Here is a 15,915-nt window from a genome sequence, read left to right as displayed (position 1 = left end):
TGACTTTTGCATGAAGCAGATGTGGACCATTCAAGGGCTGTGTAATAGATTGGGAAATTCTATAATTGATTGCAAAATTCTATAATACTCCATCATCTTGACAGGAGAGAAATCAGTGACAATGACGAGCTGATGAGAATCGTAAAGCACATAAATGTTGAAATTCGTTTATTTCCCTTGGCACTCGGGTATGTGAAGAGATCACAGAAACATGTTGAGAAGAAAGAGAGCATATAATTCTGCAACCTTGTCCCCCTTCATGCTGGTCCCATGTGTGAGTCTTTGACCATGGGGTAGTAATCCCTGGAGCCCAAACCCTGCCTGCTCATTGTGCAATAATGTTCACAAGTGGAGAATTAACTTTGGACTGATGTTACGGACTGAATGTTTGTGTCCCCCTAAAATTCATATGTGGAAGCCCTAACCCCCACTGCAATGGTATTTGGAGGTGGGGCCTTTGGGAGGTAGTTAGGGTTTCATTAGGTCATAAGAATAGAGTCCTCATGATAGGATTAGTGTCCTTAAAAGAAGAGCAAGTGACACCAGAGCTCTCCCTATGCCATGTGAAGACACAGTGAGAACCAGCTGTCTGAAAGCCAGGAAGAGGGCCCTTCCAGCAACAGAATCAGCTGGCACCTTGATCTTGGACTTCAAAGCCTCTGGAACTGTGAGAAATAAATTTGTGTTATTTAACCCATTTCCAGTCTATAGTATTTTGTTATGGCAGACTAAGACAGAATGAAATCTAGGCTTCTGAGCATTATAATAAACAAATTGGATTTCTCAGGGGAATTGTCCCATGACAGTACCTTTTCTCATATTCATTTCTTCCCTCATTTTTATCAGCAACCAGCATCACACCTCATCAGCAATTATAGGACATGTAAGTTGGCTTCATTACTTTGTCGAATAAACATTTTTCTAAGCATATACTCCTGTAACCATGCTGGCCTTAAGCTTTGAATAGGATACAAAGAAGAATGAACACCAGTCAGTGCAATTGAGACTCTTAACAATCTACATGTAAGTTGTACATAAAAAAAATAAATGAGGAAAGACACAAAAAGGGCTGAACTGAATCAGGAGCTGTGAGAACCCAGACAGTGAGATTTCCAGAGGATTCCAGCAAAGCTTTCAAGTGGGGGCTGTGGGGGGGACATTTGAGTTTTACTAAGCAATAAAAATGCATGGGAAAATTCATATTACTACTTTAATGTTTTGGAATGTGTAAGTTATAAAAAATATAAACATGCTGAAAAATACAGAAAATATTATAGATGTCTGTGTATCCACTATCCAAATTTAATAATACAGGTAAACTTTGTTTTAGAAATATCCCCCTCACTCTTGTTTTTAATTTTTAGAAATAAAATGTAATAGTTACAGCTGAAGTCCCATCCTTCATCCCTTTATCTTTTCCTTATACAGAAGTAATATCTATCTATCATGAAACTGATGAGAATCACCACACGTTTTTGAATGCTTACCATATAGATAAGTACTATGCACACCTAGTATTTTTATATGCATTTTTTTTAAATGCACATGATAGTATTCCTCTAAAACTTGCTGTTTTCATGTAACCATATGTTTTTGAGAATTATTCACACATAGATTGTTCTCCCACTTTCTTGAATAGGGGCTATAGATCAGTAATGTAATAAACATTCTTATATTTTGTACACTTGAAGGAGTATTCTCTAGTTTAGGTGTCTAGAAATGGAATTTTTAAACACCATTTTAAAGTAACTCTTTGACTGCATTTTAATCATTTCAAGAAGGTGCTGTTCCTACCTAGGAAATTGCTTTACCACTTGAACACAAACTTTGATATGAACCTTGCCAGTAACAATAATAAAACGACAGGATCGTTATTTGTTGGGGCTTCCTATTTACCTGGCACTGTTATAAGTGGTTTACATGAATTTCCTAATTAAATATTTGTAAAATATACATTCAGTATATGATCATGTGGATAACACACCAATCCTTTAACTTTACTGATTGGGCAGGAGGAGTCCCTCAAACTCATAGGCAGGATGGCTGAGAACATCTAAAGCAGTTGTTCTTGGACTCTAATGTGCATCAGAATTACCTGGAAGGATTGTTAGAATGCTGAGTCCCATTCCCGGAGGAGTTTCTGACTCAGCAGGCCTGGGGTGGGGCTCAAGAATATTCATTTCTAACAAGTTCTCAGGTGAAGCTTGTGCTGCTGACCCAAGGACCAGACTTTGAGATCTGGCCCCAATATCAATTGTCATAAATCTTTAGGCATGAACATAATGAAATCAATCAACCCTCCCTCCATTCTTTCACCCTTCTCCTCTTCCCTTTTTCTCTCTCTTTTTCTGTATCTCATTCCACAAACATTTATTTAATACATAGCACCAAGCTGGGTGCTATGAAAAAATCAAATGATGACTATTGAGTAGTACCCATTAAAGAAATATCTAGAGATGATGCCAAATAAGAGTTTCTGGCTTCAAGTACCTTTCATTTTATCTAAGGAAACATTCACACATAAAAATTTAAATAACAATACCAGACTGTGATTAAATGGCAAATGAAAGTTATAGAGAATACTCAGGTACCTCATAATAATCTTTGTTAATAAGTATATAATTTCCCATTTACAAGGTGCTATCTTAATTTTTTCCTAGTAAGAATATCCCTGTAGCACGTTCAAGCAGAAATTTAATAGAGTGCAGGTTTAGACACTTTAACAAAGACCAACTCAACCTGGTTTAAAACAAGATAAAAGTTTATTTCTCACATGGCAAGCTGAAGGTAGAGATCCAGAAAGGTCTATATTTCAGCTTCCGGAAAGGGGAAAGGAAAATACAGGGCATGCTCCCTTTTTATGGGCTTAACTGAGACATTACATACATGACTTCAGCTCACATCCCATTGGCCAGAGCTCAGTCATATGATCACATCCAGCTGTAAAGGAATCTGAAGCACAACGTTAGCTGGGTCGCCATGTTCCCAGCCCAAACTTGGGAGTTCCCTCACTAACCACGGATGAGGAGAATGGACGTTAGGGAAAAACAATGGTCTTTGCCTAAGATTTACAATCCATTTTTATAGATGTAGAAAACAGAAGAACAGAGAATGTAAATGACTTGTCCATAATTGTATGGACAAGTCCAATAACTGGTGGATTTGGTATTGAAGTTCTGGGTTTTTTGTTTTGACAAGTCTAATGGTCTTTACCTTCTATTAAACTCTCCAGGTGTAAATCTATTCTATTTTAAACAACCTATAAAAAAAATATGATGTTGGTTTTCTATACATGTCCTTGTAATCCTCATTGTTAAAAATATTTTTCTGGGAGCAAATTAAGGTTCTATTTACTGCAGTTTCAAGCCACTCTATTTTATTTAACCAACAATACAATAGTATACAATATTAAAGGCTCACTGTCTGCTTTCTGTCCAGACCCTAAATTTTCACCTGACTCTTGCAGGATCTTTTAAATGTTCATAACGTCCAGCAAATGGGATTCATCCATTGATATGGGATCAAGGAGACTGAAAATATTTAGGCATTTTGAACCCATTCCAAATAATGCTTCCTTGTCAATATCTCAGAATATGCAATCATTACTGGGATTGTGTTTTTTCGATTTTAAGTAATGTAATAAACATTCTTATATTTCGAGCACTTGAAGGAGCATTCTCTAGTTTAGGTGCCTAGAAATGGAATTCAGTGACAAGCACTGTAGTAGTTTGTGTGGGGGGTGTCTGCGTGTGGAGGTGGGGTAGGGGCACAGATTGGGCAACATGACCAACCGAATCAAAGATCATTCTCCTTCCTGCTAAGAGTTTTCCCTTTTGGGGCCAATAAAAGCCACTGTTAGCCAAGACAAAAAGGTTACTCACAAGAAGGTATTTTGAGAAAGAAAGAAATGGTGACAAACAAACAAAAAAAAAATGAAAAATTGTGAGCTCCATTTACTATGAAAATAAATTTGATCAAGAATGTATGATCTGAAATTGTGTTACCAACAAAATTGAACCCAATAATGATTTTTAAAAATACATTTGAGTCATTTTTCAACCAATAGATCAACACAAATTTGAACGATTTGGTGAGGATATTGACTCCTCAAAACTCTAATGAAGAGTGTTGAATTCAACGATGGTCTTAGCAAGCTACCAAAAATGAAAATAAAAGGAAAAAATGAGAAAAATATTAGGAAAACAGCCACATAAAACTAAGGAAATCATTGAGATACAAGTTTGTGATGTTCATATATTGTCATTTATTGATATAGGCCACACTTTTCAGGCACATGAAAGAATTGCAAGGGGATTCAGCTTATTTTTATGACATTTTACAGTTTAAAAAATTTTCATATAATTATTTTCTTTGATACAAGGATGATTAAGATAGCAACTCTTGGCTGGGCACAGTGGCTCACAGCTGTAATCCTAGCACTCTGGGAGGCCAAGGTGGGTGGATTGTTTGAGCTCAGGAGTTCGACACCAGCCTGAGCAAAAGCGAGACCCTATCGCTATTAAAAATAGAAAGAAATTAGCTTGACAACTAAAAAAATATAGAAAAATTAGCTTGGCATGGTGGTGCATGCCTGTAGTCCCAGCTATTTGGGAGGCTGAGGCAAGAGGATCACTTGAGCCCAGGAGTTTGAGGTTGCTGTGAGCTAGGCTGACGCTATGGCACTCTAGCCTGGGCTGCAGAGTGAGACTGTGTCTTAAAAAAAATAGCAACTCTTCTCAGGAGTTCATGGCGTGGGAGGAGAGAGAAAGTGGCAACCTACCATCAGGGAAGCTGCCAGGGAATTCAGAGAAGGGAGTGATGGTTTCTCATTGGAGAAGAGGGAGGGAGTGTGTCTGAGATACACAAATACCTTTGTCTCCACTGTAAACACCCTGTTTCAAGCATCATCACTCCTCAACTGGATTACTGCAATAGCCTCCAGACTAGTCTTCACATGTGCCAGCTATTGCCTGTGAGTACTTATTCCAATCCTGCCCTTTGATGTTCTCTTCTGTTTTGCAAAGGACTGGAAGGCTGAAAACGCCATTTCTCAGACTCCCAGTTGTTTTCCAGTTAGATTCTGTTACTAGAAAGTACTAGCTGGAGATTAGAATGTGCTTTTATTTCATTACCTACTCTCCAAGTTAACCACTGGGGTTAGGTAAGGAACTCTGCCTTTATGAACTTTTATTAAGCAAAGATGAGTTTGCTTTTACTATGGCAAAGGAAAGAAACAAAAATGGTTTGTCCCTGCAAGACTAAACTTTACACAAAATGTAAAAAGGAATTTTACACTTTGTCTTAGCCGTCCATCGGACCTCCTCAGCTGGCAACCAGTGCTTCACTTTTGTGTTCCAGAAGAAAAATAGCTAATAAACCGAGCGAGACAAATAAGTCGTCATTGCTAGTTCATTCAGAGTCTTTGTGTGCCATAAAGAAGGCATCCTCCTTCCATGAAGACAAAGCTCTAGGTCAGGCTCCCAGTTGGGCAAGGGGAGTACAGACAGGATTTTAAGTCTCTCTTACCTCATTAGCTACTTGTCTTTGTGCAGTGAACAGTCTGTACAACCATACGTAGTCAGCCAAGGCAACACCTGAAACAAACTCACTGCATTTCACCACTGGGGACTTTGCTGCTATCACAGAAGGCTTTCCCTAGGACCATTACTGGTGCCATTTCATAGATGCTCAGACATCCATTTCTCTACTTATTTACTCATTAAATATTATTAGATGCCTACTATGCACTTGGTCCCATGCCAGGCTCTGTGGAAAGTGATGGAAGAAGCAGACCTTAAGATGATTCCAGCACAGTGACCAGAGCTAGAGTCAAGTCTTCCAGAGAAGCTAACCGGCACACGCAACATTTTGGGATAGTGGTTTTAGTCTCTCCTTACAGGGGCCTCCATTTTAATTTGTCCTTATTTTTCAGGGCTTGCTACCAGCTGGTGATGGTGACTTTCTTGGCTTGAGTTTCCATTAGACAAGGTCTTGAGGGCCAAAATTCAGATTAGGGATTTTAGAGGATGGAAAGGTAATCTTCTGGCAATTTAAACCCTGGGGGTAGGTTTTTGACCTGACTTGATGCCCTTTTTCTGTCTTTCCTTTCTTTTACATACCCAGGGCCTCATGGTTCTCGTCCATTTCTACCACCTACAGCTTCTGCATGGCTTTGCTCTCCTCCCCGGCCCTGCTGAGGAACAGAACACAGCTTATAGCATCTCCCTCACACTTCTTTAACTTGCTAGCAGCCAGCTCTCCTGACATTTCTGAGAAACACATAGAAGATTAAAATGCCCTTCCCTTCTCACTCTTTAGGACAACTGGAGATAGGCCTACGGGGTGCCAGTGGGTCTTCAGTTGAAAAGAAGATGGAGGGACAGGAATCCACGGGCATGCTCCTGTAGGTTATCTCCCATGAAGCTCATGATATGCAGGTTAAGATGGGCATTATCTGCATTTTTAGACAAGTTAAGACACCTGCCGGACACATGACTAACCACCCACAGAGCTGGACTCGAACCCAGCCCCTGCTCCTATTATTACCTCGCACACTCGCCCCTTCAGGAACTGAAGACCCAAGTGTGAAGAGTGGCCCTGCGATGCTTATCATGGCTAATACCTATTGAAGGCTTCCTACATACCTGGCATGGCATAGTAAATCCTCACACCAACCCTATGAGACACACCCCACTGTTAGCCTATTTTACACATGAGGAAACTGAGGCACCAAGGAATTACTTTATTTGCCCAAGGTCATATGGTTTCTAAGTGGTGGAGGAAGGATTCCAATCTAGGCAGTTTCCAGAGCCTGGGCACTTAGCCATTGTCTTCTCCTGGGTGAAGGCAGGTTCCTCATTCATATTCCTGCAGTGTTCCTGTACCCCTGTTTGTCTCGAAGTGATGTCCACATGGGTCAAGACACACCTCTGTGCAGTTACCAGACAATTCTGAGCTCCTGGGAAGACAGAGAAAAGCAGGCTTTAGTGAGATTGGGTTCTAGGTTGTCCCTGGCTTTGGTGCACAGGGGCCATTGAATTAGTCAAGGTTCTCCAGAGAAGCAGAACCAATAAGATACACACACACACACACACACACACACACACACACACACACACACACACAGAGAGAGAGAGAGAGAGAGAGAGAGAGAGAGAGAGAGATTGAGAGAGAGATGGGGAGAGAGAGAGAGAGAGAGATTATGTGAATTGGCTCACATGATTATGGAGGCCAAGAAATATCCCAAGAAGTCTCCCAATCTGCCATCTGCAAGCTGAAGAACCAGGAAAGGTGATGGTGTAACTCCCAGTCAAGTTTGAAGGCCTGAGAACCAGAAGGTCGTATGTCCAAGGTCAGGAGAAAATGAATGTTCCAGCTCAAGAAGAAAGAGCAGATTACCCTTCCTCCATCCTTTAGTTTTATTTAAGCCCTCAACAAATTGGATGATGTCCACCCACATCAGTGAGAAACATCTGCTTTCCTCAATCTACTGATTCAAATGCTGATCTCTTCCAGAAATACCCTCATAGACACGCCCAGAAACAATTTACCAGCTATGTGGGCATCCCTTAGCCCAGTCAAGTTGACACATAAAATTAACATTCCTGACTGTCCAGGCAACCATCCAGTCACTTAATGACAATTTCTCTGAGGCATACCAGATGTAAAAGCCAGCGGGCAAGGTCAGTTACATTATTTGTGGGGCTCAATGCAAAATAGGCTGTTCCCTTGTCCAAAAAGCAAGAAAAGAGTACCAGCAAACATGAAAACATAAGGCCATTTCCTTTCTTTCTTTGAATTATTAGCATAAATCTTACCATTCCTCTTTATATTGTGCAATGCCAGTTTTTAAATGCCAGTATAAAAGCATTTAACTCGTATGTGGAACCACAGAAATTGCACAATCAGTATTTTGCAGCTCATACACACATGTCTTGTTCTTAACATAACAGTGGAAATGAAGCACAGAACTAAACTAACCCAGTTGTTTTTACTCCACTTCTTATTATGCATACTTTCTACCAACACTCTGTGGAAACTAGTAGCTTCTGTAACACATTATCTTGTACTTGCTTTGAGTCTTGCTGAATTCCCACACATCATGGATTTAAATTTCCACATGAGCCAGGTGTGTGCTGCATACCTGTAGTCCCAGCTACTTGGGAGGCTGAGGCGGAGGATTGCTTGAGCCCAGGAGTTCGAGTCTAGCCTGGGTCCCATACCAGGACCTGTCTATTAAAATCAAAACACAAAATTCTCTGCAAGCGGATGGCAAGGAACTGGGGCACACGTATCATGCATATCTCCTCTGCTCACACTCACACTCCATGGCCTTTAGACTTCACTTACAAAACACAATCAAAGATAAAATTATTCAGAAATTCCAGACAGTGATGGCATAGCATTAAACCAAGTATGGGGCTCTCTGAGCCTAGGGCTCATGAAGCTGGCCCTGCTAGAGGGGACAGTAAGGAGTTACTGAAGCTCAACCTTTTGTTTTGATGGGAATGCTGAGGCCAGACCAAAGTTAGGTGAGTCTTGAGTCTCTAGTGGAAATGCAGGACATTCATAAAGACCCCACTCTAAAATTCAAAGCTGGAAATAACATTACAAATTATTTATAGGCCGGGCACGATGGCTCACGGCTGCAATCCTAGCACTCTGGGAGGCCGAGGTTGGAGGATGACTAGAGACCAGGAGTCCGAGACAAGCCTGAGCAAGAGCAAGACCCCATCTCTACAAAAAAATAGAAAAATAAACTGGGCATGGTGGTACGTGCCTGTAGTCCCAGCTGAGGCAGGAGGATCTCCTGAGCCCAAAAGTTTGAAGAGTGAGCTAACATTGAGCCACTGCACTCTAGCCCAAGCAACAGAACAAAATCCTGTCTCAAAAAAAGAAGAAAAAAAGTTATTTAGCTATCATTTTTTTTTTTTTTTTGAGACAGAGTCTCACTTTGTTGCCCAGGCTAGAGTGAGTGCCGTGGCGTCAGCCTGGCTCACAGCAACCTCAATCTCCGGGGCTCAGCGATCCTACTGCCTCAGCCTCCCGAGTAGCTGGGACTACAGGCATGCGCCACCATGCCCGGCTAATTTTTTTTTGTATATATATTTTTAGTTGGTCAATTAATTTATTTCTATTTTTGGTAGAGACGGGGTCTCGCTCAGGCTGGTTTCGAACTCCTGACCTTGAGCAATCCGCCCGCCTCGGCCTCCCAAAGTGCTAGGATTACAGGCGTGAGCCACCACGCCCGGCCAAGCTATCATTTTTTTTAAAAAATTAAGACTGCATTTTAAAATACAGAAAAACACATAGAATACTATAATATTAATAGTTCATATCAGTTCATTCCCAAAACACTCAATGTTAACATTTTGCCTTTTCTCTTGAAAGTTTTTTCATTTTAAATAATAGGACTAAAACATTTTGGGTAAGGTGGCTGTCCCATTTGGAAGCACCTTGCTGATTAAATTTCACACTCCCTTCAGCAGAGGCTGCCGCTACCGGGAATTTGGTATATATTCTTCCAGGCCCTTTAAAAACTACTTTTACCTGTTACATAATATATACAGGTATACATAGTATTAATAAGCATTTATATAATTTGTATGTGAGTTTTTTTTTTTAAGATTTATACAATGGTATCTTATAATACCTATTGTTCTATAACTTGCCTTTATTCTTATGCAACATTGTATTTTTGAGATCTATGTCTCTTACTATGTAGGACTAGTTTACTCCCAAGAAATTGTTTCCAGTTGTTCACTGAACTTATGCTATTTTTTTTTTTTTTAAGACAGGGTCTTGCTTGTTTGCCTAGGCTGGAGGTCAGTGTCTGGATCATAGCTCACTGCAACCTCAAACTCCTGGCCTCAAGTGGTCTCCCTGCCTCAGCCTCCCCAAGTGCTGGGATTGCAGGCAGGAGCCACTGCCCCCCGGCCTGCAGTGAACATTTATTTCCGCGTGGGAGCTGCAGTGCGCACGTGAGAGAGTTTCTATAGGACGGAACGTGCTGCGTGCCTAACTGCTGCAAAGGGATCCCAGCGACGGGCTCGCCCACTGGCTGAGTAAGAAAGTTCTCCTTTCACTGCCTCCTTGACAGCGGCAGATAATATTGGATTGTTTTCATTCTTGTCCCTCCCATGTGACTCTGGAAGCCTCGAGACTTGGGCAGAAACAGTTCTGGAACCCCAGGACTCATCATCAGCCCAGGGCTAGTAGTTGGCTTAGATATTAACCTCTCATGCTCTTTTCCCTGTACTTTTCACAATTTTTCAGAGACATTTGAAGGTCATTGACAAAGCTGTGGGCCTGGGGTTGGTGTTTTGCCCTGACACTCTCCCTTGTCGTGTACACATTTTTAATTTTCTGTATATTTTTGATGTTTTGACATCTGACAAAATAGCTGGGGAGTGACTGCCTCTCCCAGGGCTAGCCAATTCTTAGAGGCTGCAAAAGGCCGCGGCAGGAGCATGCCTTTGCTGTGCAAACTGACCATTCCAGAGCCACAGCTTCTCTGTGTGGCCCTCGCAACCCAGGAGAAAATATTCCTCTGCCCTAATCATCCCGGGGCCATGTACCAGGCAACAAGGGCCACCTCTGTAGTTTAGAGCCCACTGAAATCATCCAAACTTGCCAATCCTAAACTGTTCATCCTGCTCTATCTTGCCTTTCCTTCGCCAATGAGCATTAGGCAATGGCCTAATGTTTTCCTCTAGTTCTTGTCTTCTGCCTCCTGACTACTCTGGTGTCTTTCCCACATGGCCCTGTGTGGCGTGGTGTGCCTTTTGTCTCTAGGACCGGTGAGTATAATTAAATTTGTTTTCCTGGGTCTCTCCTGTGGCTGCACCTGAATGCCCATCTCACAAAAAAATGCAACCCACCCCCACCCCAATTCTGGTAGTGAGGGCACCCAGCCAGTCTTATCTTTTGTTTCAAAAGCCTCCTGGAAAATATGACTACTTATCTTGTGTTTTCCTAAATGTGTATGAGGACTTGGGGCAGGGCATCAGGGATGAAATTATATCCAGGTATTATTATTTGGAGAGTCTGGAGCACTTTAAGACAGAGTTGGAGGTAAAATTCAAGAATTAGTTAAATCAAAAATGTTCATCAGCAGAGACACAGGGTGTTACGAATGCAACCCAGGAGAAAGGTTGTTTGGACAGAAATGCTAAACAGTCCATATCTAGAAGGGTGATGTGATTCCACTGTTATGAAAACAGGATGTGCATTTTCGTAGGTCAACATACTTTTATGCAAATCATGTATCACTCTACAGAACTCATTGTTCAAAGACAATATAAAAAGAAATCGTCCTTCCTTTATCTTTGTCCCAGGGGACTTGCTGTTGGCTGAAAGGATAGGTATTCACAAAGGTTTATAAGCATGAATTAAAGCTTAGGCCTTTTCCCTGAGGACCAGGAGGCCTGGAATTCGGCCCTGCGTTTATGAATAATGCAATGACACCCTAGGGAAAGGGCAACATAGTGGGTGGGTCTCTATGCAGCCACACTCTTTGATGCACTCCTTTCCTTAAGCCAGACCTGGGTTTGTTTACTAGCAAGCTAACTAACCTTTAAGACTTGCCGTCCTAATCTGAAAATGACGATAATAATAATTCTGACTTCACAGGACTGTTGTGACTATTGACAAGATAATGCATTTGAAGTGCCTAGCATACAGGAGGCACTTGATAAATGCCAGCCCTTCTTCTTATTAGTTTCTACCCTCTCTGAATTCTTAAAAGGCTTTTCACTGAGTGCCTCGTAATTGAGCTAGCTGCATGTTGTCTTACACAGTTAGCGACTGTTTCTTCTAGGTTAATCTTATCTTTCTCGTGCATTGCTGGTCTTCCACAGGAGACAGTCTTACTAATATCTAAACCTGCTGCTTTACAGCGTATGAAATGTGTCCACAGGTATTCTTTTACACGTCTTTTGAAGCTTCCGCTTGCCCAGCCCACAGCTGGTTCTGGAAGAGGCACTCTGAAATCTGCATGAACTGATGGATGGATCTTTGTCAGAAAGGCAAATCCCTCCAGAATTTACTTCAATGATTGGAAATCATAGAGCTTCGCTTTGAAGAAAGAGCACAATGCCTTTTCAACATCCTGAAAGAAAGCTTCTCATCTTGAGAATTTTCAGTCTGCTGGATTAAATACAAAATGATTATAATCCTTCTTTACGGGAGCACTGTGGTAAAGTTAAAAAGTACCTGTGGCACGCTGTTCTTTTTTTGAAGAGGAAAACACAAGACTGCAATGGTACGGAGCTCATTGCTAAGCAACAGAACCAGGTCTGGACTACACAGGAGCAAAAAAATTCTTCTTTGTTCAGTATAATGAAGAATTATTAAATGAAAAACACTTAATAGAATCTTACCTGCAACACTAATGCTAATTATTTTGCGAAGCACTAATCAGCGGTTGGTAACTAATTTTCATGTGAGTCTCCGACAATAGCTCAAATAGTTCTATTTTCTAAATGAAGCAGTTCAACACAAAGGTTTCAGATAATAAATTTTACGGAAGGCATGAATTTGACATCTGGATTTAGAAAGTCACCAATCCCTGTGTTCTAGTTTTAATCCAGGATTATAGAAATCCATCTCAAGTAATTTCAATATGGATGGAAATATGTTGTTTATTGGCATAACTTAAAATAGTGGTCCCCAGATGAACATCATCTGAGAACCTGTTAGAAATGCAAATTCTTGAGCCTCATCCTACTGACTCAGAAACTCTGGAGCTGGGGCCCAGGGCCCTGCTTTCTCAAGCCCCCAGGTGATTCTGATGTAGTTCAAAGTTTGAGAATCACTGACTCAGAGGATCATGATCATGGCGTGAGACATAAAAGTAGAGAGTAATGAGTTTTCAGTCCAGTTTGGTACTAGTGGACCATTTGAACCACTGTGGAACTGCTAACCCATTTTGAACTGGGGAAGAAATTTGTAGAGCTAACTCAGACAGTGAGCATCGAGCAAATAGCATGTGAAGTGGAGGAGATCCTTCGAGACAGACCTCACTTACTTCCTGCCAAAAAGGGAGCTGTCTATAAACACCTCCTGTGATGGTTAATTTTAGGTGTCTGCTTGGCTGTATTAAGAAATTCTGAGAGGCCTGGTAGAGCATTAATTTGGGGTGTGTCTGTGAGGACATGTCCAGAGGAGATTAGGATATAAGGCAGAGTGGACTAGGTAGGGAAGATCAGTGTGAGTGGGCACCATCCTATCTGCTGGGGGCCCGAGAGAACCACATCAGAGAAAAAGCAAGTATGTCAATCTATCTGCTAGAGCTGGGATACACTCTTCCTATCCTGTCCTCGGACAACAACTCCAGGCTCCCTGGCCTATGGATGTTGGGACTTATACCAGCAGCCTCCTGAGTTCTCAGACCTGTAGCCTCAGACTGAGAGTTACACTATTGGTTTCTCTGGTTCTGAGGCCTTTGGACTTGGACTGAGCCATGGTACCAGCATCCCAGGGGCTCCAGCTTGCAGGTGGCCTGTCATGGGACTTCTCTATCTCTCCAAAATGCATGAGCCAAATCCTCTCACAAATCGCCTCTCATGTATATATGTCTATGTCTATGTCAATATCTGATCTATATCATCCATCTCCTATTTGTTCTATATCTCTGGAGCACCCTAATGCATCTTCTAATTGTTTCTGTACCATAAAAAAGGGGCACTACTTCATATGGTCATTTGTCCATCAAGTATTCACTGGTGACTACTATGGATCATGCATTATGGTGGGCCTTACAAATAGCTGTTTGTAATAAATTTGTGGTATTTTGCCCAGCCAGCTGTAATAGGCTTATGCAGAATGAAGGAGAGAAACATTTCTTTCTTTCTTTTTTTTTTTTTTTTTGAGAAAGAGTCTCTCTTTGTTGCCCAGGCTAGAGTGCCGTGGCATCAGCTTAGCTCACAGCAACCTCAAACTCCTGGGCTCAAGCAATCCTACTGCCTCAGACTCCTAAGTAGTTGGGACTAAAGGCACATGCCACCATGCCCGGCTGATTTTTTATATATATTTTTAGTTGTCCAGCAAATTTCTTTCTATTTTTAGTAGAGATGGGGGGGGTCTCGCTCTTGCTCAGGCTGGTCTCGAACTCCTGACCTCAAGCAATCCGACCGCCTCGGCCTCCCAGAGTGCTAGGGTTATAGGCGTGAGCCACTGCGCCCGGCTGAGAAACATTTCTTGAAGTTTAGAAACTAAACAGATTAAAGTAATAGAAAATAGGAACATAAATAGTTAAAGCTATAAAAATATGGCTAATAAAGTTTCTGTATCTGTGGCAGATTAAAGATGACTGTAAATTCTTTGACAGTCCTCCCATTGATACACGGAGTCTATTTCCCTTCTTGCTGGATCTGGGCTGTGACTGCTGTAACCAGTAGAGTGTGACAGAGGGACTCTATGCAGCTTCAGGCCTCAGCTTGCAAGAAGACTGGCAGCTCCTGCCTTGGTCTCTTGGAGCCCTGAGTTGCCAAGTAAGACATTGACCAACCTTCTGGAGTGGACAGGAGAAGTGCCCTGGGACTACATGGAGGAGGAGAGGAGTCCTGCTGGGCTCAGGCTTTCAGTTGGCCCTGCTGAGAAGCCAAGCTTGGGAAGGAAGCCAGACAAGCCATCAGATGAATATCACCAAGTGATTCCAATCAATCAACACCACATCGAGCAGAAGAATCACCCAGCCAAGCCCTCACCAAATTTCCAACCTGCAAAGTCATGAAATATAATAAAAATGGTTGGTGTTTTAAGCCACTACATTTTAGGACAGTTTGTTGTGCAGCAATAGATAACCCTGCACTTTAAACCATTGCTGACAGAGATGGAAAATGCTCTGACAGGAGCAGAGAGCAGCCAGACAAGGACCCATGTAGAACTATAAGGTACGAGAAAAAGGAGCAGAACTGAGTCAATGCAGAAGAAGACCACACTTGAGTTAGGTTTTCCCAAAGAGCCCATTGAAGAGACACAGTGAGTCAACACCAGAATTGCACTATTATTTTATCAATATAGCCACATGGTTAAGAAGGCAGGGTCTGCAGTCAGGCCAACCTGTGGTTATAGCCTAGTGCCACCATTACTGGCTCTATTCTTAGAAGAGATACTTAGAAGAGATTTTGCTAATATCCAATTTACTCCAAGGGATACAGTGGGACCTGCCTGTTGTGAAGATTAGATGAGATAATTCACATAGAAGTGAATGAAATGAGATAATTCACAAAGAAGTTCATCTTTCTCCTGCCCTGCTCTGCACACTGAGTGTCCTGTCTGACTTCCAGTTGGTTCAGCCAGCAGGAGGCAATGGCAAAAGAGTGGAGAGCCAAGGAAGAAAGCTATTGTATGCTTAATCTCTTCTAACCTTTTGTTGTTCCTTTGCATAGATATTTTTTTGAGTTTTATTTCCCTCATTGACCTTTTTTCCAAGGGTACAGTCCTTTGCACATCCTGGCTTTATGCAGGATGGTCTCCAATGCAGCTCCCCATCCTTCACAGGTCCAGGGCTTTGTCTCCAGCCTTCCTCTTCCCCTGACTGCCTCCTCACCTCCACTCACCTCCACTGAATTTCTAGCCCTATATCTGTAGGTGGGTCTATCAGGTGCTACAGGGCTCAGTCGCCTCCTTGGACTCATGTACCCACTCCAGTTATGGCCTCAAAACACTTTCCTGATTTTTCTGTAGGATCATCTCTTCATAGAAGAGTAATTTTATATTTTGTCTTCCATTTTCAACATTGTATAGCATTAGGTTTCAAGATCTCTCCTCCACTATGTTGCCAGAAATGTTGAAACTATATTTAATGTTAAATATTTAGTAAATGACACTGCGTTTATTCCAGACTCTTGGCCATTTTGACAAATTTCTTCTTTATTTTTAAAAGTTTCTGTCATGGTCTGAATGCTTGTG

This window comes from Microcebus murinus, chromosome 10 (genome assembly GCF_040939455.1).
Source record: "Microcebus murinus isolate Inina chromosome 10, M.murinus_Inina_mat1.0, whole genome shotgun sequence".
In the NCBI taxonomy this organism is placed as follows: domain Eukaryota; kingdom Metazoa; phylum Chordata; class Mammalia; order Primates; family Cheirogaleidae; genus Microcebus; species Microcebus murinus.
This window is presented reverse-complemented; position numbering follows the sequence as displayed.